The following is an 8,238-nucleotide window of genomic DNA, read 5'->3' as shown; positions in this document are numbered from 1 at the left end:
CCCTGACTCCTTGTGGTATTAAGCCCAGTGCTTGAACAGGATATTGCGTTTCCTCTGTACATGAAAATAATACATCACCCAGACTCCATCATGAATTATGTGCTGTGTTTAACCGGTGGTGGAGGAAGGGGAGGGGAGAGGGGAGAGAGGAGGGGGAAGTCTGTTATTCACTTGGTATTGACATGGTTAGATGTAATTACAAAGTAATTACCTAATGAGAAGTGGAGGGGTCTGTTATTCATTTGGTATTGACATGGTTAGATGTAATTACAAAGTAATTACCTAATGAGAAGTGGAGGGGTCTGTTATTCATTTGGTATTGACATGGTTAGATGTAATTACAAAGTAATTACCCTAATGATTACCCTTTTTATTTCTATTGGGACTTGATTTTCTTAGTTTTTTACAAAAATACCACCAATGTCCATCCAATTCAATAGAATCCCTGATGGACAATTATTGTGTAGTGTGAAAAATATGTTGACGTTGAATTCCCTGATAAAGATAGTTGGCAGACTGTGGGTAACTTTGTAGGAAGGTAACAATGGTAGTTGGAAGCCCCTCCTGGTTCTTATTTACAAGTACCGGTGGAACTGATTATCAACGCATACTTCAAGTTACTATAATTATATGAAATACTACGTGGGTGCGTGCGTCATTGAGTGTGCGCATGTGCGTGCGTCATTGAGTGTGCGCATGTGCGTGCGTCAGTGTGTGTGCGCGCGCCAGTGTGTGTGTGTGTGTGTGAGAATCTGAAACAATTTCGCCTGAGGCAGTGCCAGTTGTCTCTCCAGGTTTGTGCATGTCAGATATCCCAGATTATATTATAGCCTACTGTATGTTTTCAACCAGATATGTCAATGAAGTGAATGTTTAACCACAATGTCTGAATTTCCCCCTGCATGCCAATACATCGGTTACCACTACAGCTGCTCTGGCTTTGGGAAAGATTCGGACTAAACCCCAGACAGGCTTTCCCGAATCCCCTATCCCTCCCTGACCCGATTCATTCCAAAACCACAGCAGGACTCAACACATATGGAACTACCTCCCACATAACCATAGCAATATGGAGACACTCAATTGCGAGTTAAGCTGAAATGGTACCCAGAGCATTCATTTTGGCCAGAGTTACTTGAGTCCATAGAAAAATAGAGCACTACATAGGAAATAGGGAGCCATTTGGCACACTGTCAACCTATTTATTGTTAATTGGACTCCTTCATTCCAAATCTCTTCATTGCTGGTTGGGTTGTCTCAATATGAATCTGGATTGACCAAGCCCTTGTCGTGGGCAGTGACCTGGATGGAAGGGAGCTGTCAGAATCGGAATGTTGGAGTTAATTGGAAGGGGCCATAGAAGAGAGGGGTCAGGCCAGAAGAGGTCAGGGTGAGGATTAGAATGTCTGGTGTGAGCAATCCATTCTCCTGCCTGCCGGAGACCACGATAGACAGCAGGATATGTCTGTCTGTGGGGCTGGAGTTTTTCCTGGTCAGGACACATGGTCAGTGTCCCTTGACTCCGTCTTTCCCTTCACAACCAGTCAGAATAGAAATTCCAAATGCATTTAATACACCTAGATATTTACAGAACATTATTGACATGAGACCACAGGCATATACCTTTGTAATAGTGACCAGATAATAACACCCTATAGTGGCCTATATCCTTCCAGATGGGTTCTATACATGTGTTGATGGACTCTCTGTGGAGAAAATGACCTGGAATTCATGGTCTTTAGAGGCTGGACACAACACTGCAAGGCTGGTGGGGGATCAGTAATGTATACAGTTTGTTTTAATGAAAGAAACGTTGTTAGTCATCACCACATCAGACAGGGTTGACTGGATTATTACGTAGAATCGTCCCTCAATTAGTATAGAAAAGTCTTTCACATTCACGTCATACTAAAGTCATTTCATTACGCCTTTGCATTTCCAGTCTTCTTCATATAGAATATTGGATTCCATATTTCAGTGTTTAGACTGTTGTCTGATGTATCAGCATGAGGAGAGGTGGTCTCCCAACCCCCAGGCATTCTCTATTCTTATTACTGTTCTATTCTAATTACTGTTCTATTCTTATTTCTTATGAAAGGTTACTCCTCCAGCCCACTCCCTCTGCTACCAAGATCAAAGCAGCCTGGACCTGGTTCCTATTCAATCCTAATGGTGTGTATTGATGTTCATAAGACAGAAACAAGAGCATGCCCGAGTGATTTAGCAGGGAAAAAATCTATGCACTTCCAAATTCAATATATCAAGTCTGGATGAGGCTTTGTTTCATTTTATCACACACACACAAGGTGCAGACAGCCACAGACAGGTCGTAAAACTTGATTGCTGAAGTCAGAACCTAAATTGTGTCTTGTTTTAATAACTTGTGGATAGGTTTCCAAAACAGCACTTAACTTTCAGAGCATTATGTTCTCCCTGCTTTTAGATTCTCCAGGGTGGTTTTTACACATCAAAGAAAATACATGGGGATATATGGCCCATTGAGGAAATCAATCCCACAGAAAAATCTATTTCAGTCAAAACTCATTAAGAAAAGGAATGTGATGGTCGTGTCGATGCATAGATCTATGATGTGTGTTGAGGGATTTGTGTGTGTGTGTGCGTGAGAAAGGAAGATTTAGGAAGGTCCATACTGAGCAGAAGGCAAGAAGCCAGGAATTCTCTTAGAACTGTTGAGTTGTCAACATTCCCTGAGGAAAGCTACAAACTTCCAGTCAGATTCCCGTCAGTATTCCCATCAGATTCCTGTCATTATTCCCATCAGATTCCCAACGATCTGTACTTTCACTCACCTAAAGGGCCATACCATCTCCGACTCCTATACACACAGCTCACACACAGCTCAGAGCCTAGAGCGAGGTTTCCACAGCTCAGAGCCTAGTGCGAGGTGTCCAGAGCTCAGAGCCTAGTGCGAGGTGTCCAGAGCTCAGAGCCTAGTGCGAGGTGTCCACAGCTCAGAGCCTAGTGCGAGGTGTCCACAGCTCAGAGCCTAGTGCGAGGTGTCCACAGCTCAGAGCCTAGTGCGAGGTGTCCACAGTTCAGAGCCTAGTGCGGGGTGTCCACAGGTGAGTGGATCTCCTTTCTCTCATTGCCATGGGCAGCAGTGTGCACTGAAACCATCAACGTGGACAGAAACCACCACTATGGAGCTCACAGCACAGGTCCACTGTCAGGTGGTGCAGTGCAGACAATAACATGTGATTTCACAATGTCTAGTTACTCAGCGTTATCAAGTTGTCCTCTGGTAGTCAGTACTGTGCTACAGTACTCAAATTTATTTCATAACGCACTTTTTACAAGCTGTTTATACGAAAACCCAGCCTAAAACCCCAAACAGCAAGCAATGCAGATAAAGAAACACAGGGGGTAGGAAAAACTCCCTAGAAAGGCAGGAACCTAGGAAGAAACCTAGAGAGGAACCAGGCTCCGAGGAGCCTGGGTTTGAACGATACACTGATTCTTTGGATTAGTGACATAAAGCAGAACAGGAGGATTCAATATGTGGAATCAGTGATATGGCAACATTCACATTTGGTCCTTCTGACAATGTGTACTGGGAAAGAAAACGTTTTATACATTTTTTTATAAATATACATCCATCTCAGTATGACTGAAACCTGAAGACATCTGAGTGATTGGCTAACGACACAAACATGAGCTGGGAATCAGCCCTGATTAGATCTGTTCTCCATTACCTGCCATCTGCATCACCTGTCACCATGTTTACACAGGGCTGACTGCAGAGCCTTAACTACATTACAGCCCAGGTCTAAATGACTGTTACAGGCTTTTGGTTTTTCCATTTATATTTCAAGGTTGGACTTTTAGCACGTTAGCAGAGTAGGGTGCACCGACTGGTGTCACCTCATTAGTCAGTATGTGTTACACCTCTGCTGGCTTGTCCATCTCGTTAGTCGGAAGGTGTTTTACCTGTGCTGGCCCAGGTGATATTTAAGAGTGGCTGGCCCAGTGCTTCAATTGTCTTGAGAGATGTGGAGGGCCAACAGTTTTAGTTGGCTCTTCCTATTTGATTTCTAGAAAAACGTCCATCTCATCTTCCCGTTTTGCTCTGCCTTTTTGGTTTGCTTCCTGTCTAAGTTTGGTGTGGGTTTTTCTTTTGTCTGCGCTCATGGCGGGTGTCTTTCAGGGTACAGTTATTGTTTTTAGTCAACTTTCAGTAGACACCCACATGAGTGTCTTTCAGAACCCCTCCTAAAACCCCACCTGTTTCACTTTAGTTGTTGTCAGTGACACTTTGTTAGTTCCCCTTTCTGTTTGAGCGACATTTTTCTTGCTGGGGAACGTAACAATGACCAAGGCTTTGTACAACCGGAGCCTGAAAACTGCTGTGGCAGAGCGACATCAAACATCAGCCACATGACGTTCATTAAGGGACAAACACACACACACGTCCTGACACACACCATAATCGGCAGAGAAGAGAACCTTCCCACTTTTCCCAGTGACCCCTGCACCAAGGTGAACTGAAGCATACAGGAAATACCTCGCTGCGGCTTTCTGGTTCGGGTTTAGAGCCTTACACTTCAATGTCGGAGACAGGGAGGAACAGGGGGCGAGAAGGCGAGAGACAGGAGAGAGAGAGAGCTGTATTTGCATTATTATACCAGCTGATAGAATGATAGAAGACAAGTGAAATCTGAAAAGATGACTGAGCTTCGGGTTGTTTTTAATCTGTAGAGGCTAGTGGCAAGATGATGCGGTTTTAAGATTTGTGAATGACTAACAACTGGCGTGAACGGAAATGTGTTTTCCTGCGTTCTCGTAAATGTTGCTTGCTGTATGTTTTGACCCGTTTGCATGCAAACCACAACTAAGACAAAGCCAGCTATGTAGTTTCACATTGCAGGCTAGTACTGGCTCACTGTATGATTATGTTATTGACTGAAACGCTTTCCTTCAGGCCAGCTTACTGCAGCGCAATTAAACCATCTGCTTTTGCCCCAAAGTGTCAAACACAGATGAATGCTAAGCTTTATGTGCATATTGTCTGTGAAATCTGAAACACACTATTAAATCCACTACTAGTGCTTTATGTCAGGTTTGACTTGGAGTTCTTTTTGAAGATTATAACATTTGAATTGTGGATAAGAAATGTTTTGCCACCTCACTGTCTATGTTTAGTAAATGGTCAATATCTATAGCAATGCAGGCACACAGAGAATGAAGTCACTCCTGTGTAGACTGCTTGTTATTTATGGAGAGGTCGCCCAGACGACAACTCAGGGGTGTTCCCGACATTCCCAGTGGGATTCTACGCCCCCAGAGGGAATGTTGTCAAAAGCAGCCGTGAAACGTTCTCACACTGTAACCCAGTATTGCCAGGTCCTCCAGGCCAGGAAAGAGCATCATTTCCTCAACAACCACACCACTCTACCCCGCTCAGGAGAAACCAGGGGTGCCAGATCGGCTACGGAGGCCCTGAACATAAAGCCCTTATACATAAGGGTGCGTGCATGTGTGCAGGGGGCCGTGGGTGTCGATAGGACAGGGAGAGGCCAGGGAGGACTAAATCAATGGGACCACTCATGTATCAATTACCTAAAGTATCAAACAGCACTGAAGTGGACGGTTCACCTGTTTGACAGGCATCTTCAGGTGTGTGTGTGTGTGTGTGTGTGTGAGAGAGAGAGTGAGTGAGAGTGAGAGGGGTAGAGGGAGAGATAGAGAACAAGAGAGAGAACCTAGAACCAAGAGAATCCCTCCAGTTCCACCATAGGAAATATGCTCCAACAAAATTCTGTGCGAATATGGTTTCGATTTCCTAAAGCAGGCAATTTAAGGTGCGAATTTGAACTATACAGGGCTGTTACAAGTGTTCTGAGGAACAAACATCCCTCCTAATCTTGCATGCCAGCTTTAACATGAAATATTCACACACTCGTTTGGTTCAGCAAGATGACTTCCCCAACACTGTCATGCCATAACTACTGGCAAGAAATCAAGATGACAACCCAAAGTAAACAGACAGGAAGTTGGGGCGAGTTATGAAAAGCAGACATCAGGCCACTAACAGCTGTGAGCGAAGCTGAGGGGGATGGGGGGGGGGCAGACTTTGTCATGATAATCACCACACTGAACCTTTGACAGACAGAATGAGATGCTTTGGGAGTCAGTGGGAGAAATCAAGAGTTGAGAGGGAAACCTCCTACAACTGTTGCATTATGTGTCTGCGCGCACATCAATACTCTCCCTGAGATGGGGGATGTGTTTGACTCCCAGACTGACACAGAGGGGACAATGGACCCCCATCAGGCCATACAACTCTACACAGCATAGCTGGAGGACGGCCATCAAGCCCAATAGACAACCAGCTAGTTACCATACACATCAATAAGAACTCTGACTGAGCTGAACACAGGAGACAAAAGAAAGGGTAATGATAGGCAGATCAGATGTCAATACCAGCAAAGTGAGATGTCAAACTTTATAAACGCATGTTCTGACTATATCCAACCATCAATGGAACCAGTGTAGCACCATACCGAGATCAACATGTTTATCCCCTAGAACTCTAAAGTCCTCCATATTCACAACAAACATCAAGGGAGAAGAAAATGCAACTTGTTCTGTAAAAAAGGCCTGCTCCCCTATCCCAATTTACCCTCACAACTTGATCTGTAAAAAAGGCCTGCTCCCCTCTCCCAATTTACCCTCACAACTTGTTCTGTAAAAAAGGCCTGCTCCCCTCTCCCAATTTACCCTCACAACTTGATCTGTAAAAAAGGCCTGCTCCCCTCTCCCAATTTACCCTCACAACTTGTTCTGTAAAAAAGGCCTGCTCCCCTCTCCCAATTTACCCTCACAACTTGTTCTGTAAAAAAGGCCTGCTCCCCTCTCCCAATTTACCCTCACAACTTGATCTGTAAAAAGGCCTGCTCCCCTCCTCTCCCAATTTACCCTCACAACTTGATCTGTAAAAAAGGCCTGCTCCCCTCCTCTCCCAATTTACCCTCACAGTCCACTTAGTTCCTCCACAGGTAAAGCCTACGGGGGAGGCAGAGAATTTTAAACTTGACCCTACCAGAAAGGAGGGGAACTCTGACCCTACCGGAAGGAAGGGAACTCTGACCCTGCAGGCAGGGAAGAGAACTCTACCCTACCGCAATGCAAGTTAGGCTTTGTATTGTTGGGGATTTATTATGCTGGTAAGTGAACTAATTACATTGCTACTGGTTGCTATTTTGCTACATTTGTAACGTATTGGTAATGCCATTAGCTTGTAGCCTTGTTGACCTGTTAAATTCAGACATGTCATCTCCTAATTACTGGATTGCCAACCACTGTAACATGTTGTAGCTATAAACTCTCCCTTTATAAACGCAACCTGGCTCCACCCGAAAAACACCAAACCCCGCATTGAAATGGACTGATTGTCCACAGACTAGCTTGTGTGTGTGGCCCTTTGATACAGGGGGTTAAAGAGGGGAGAGGGGCAGAGGCCACAAAAGGTACTCTGTCTGAGTCCGGGAGTGTGGTTACCTGCATCACTCTGTGGCAGGGGTCTGATTTCACAACACGCACACATACATGCACGCACAGAAGCTGGATGTGATGGGGGTGTCCCTAGGGGGAATGGGGTTTGTGTGCTACCCATTCAGACCAGGACAGAAGGGACAAAAGCCCTGACAGGCAGTCACATAATATACTGATGGATTTAGGATAGTCATTGTTCCTCTGACTGTTCCCTAGGAAATTACATAGAGCTGTCGAATAAATGGCAACACAATGTAGAGACATTTCCTGCTAAGTCATAAGTTCACACAAACAGATCTATCTTCTTGTTAAAATAAATAAAAATGTCTATCTTCTTGTGACCCACCATGTAAGAAATACAACTGTTCTAGCCAGGATCCAGTCTGTGACTAAAAAGGAATCAGCTGCAACCCACCACCAGTGGTCTCTCCCCACCATTTGGATGAAATCCTTCATACAATATGAGCTTATGCAGTAGAGAATTTTCTGAAATCCTGAGCATCTGAAAAGTTTTCTATGCTTAAATATCTGCGAGACGAAACAAAAGGTCATAGTTTCAGTTAACAGTGGACCCCTGAAATGTTAAATACCTGTTAGGTTTGAGGTGACCTTCGTGAATGGCGGACAGAGAGAAGTTCAGAAATGTCTCACTGGCTTCCCAGAGAGCTGACCGCTGGCCACAACAACAGGAAGACAGGAAACAATCCTACACGTGCCACTGTATTG

This window comes from Salmo salar, chromosome 18, assembly GCF_965601325.2.
Source record: "Salmo salar chromosome 18, fSalSal1, whole genome shotgun sequence".
NCBI lineage: Eukaryota > Metazoa > Chordata > Actinopteri > Salmoniformes > Salmonidae > Salmo > Salmo salar.
The sequence above is the reverse complement of the archived record's forward strand: the minus strand, read 5'-3'. Positions refer to the sequence as shown.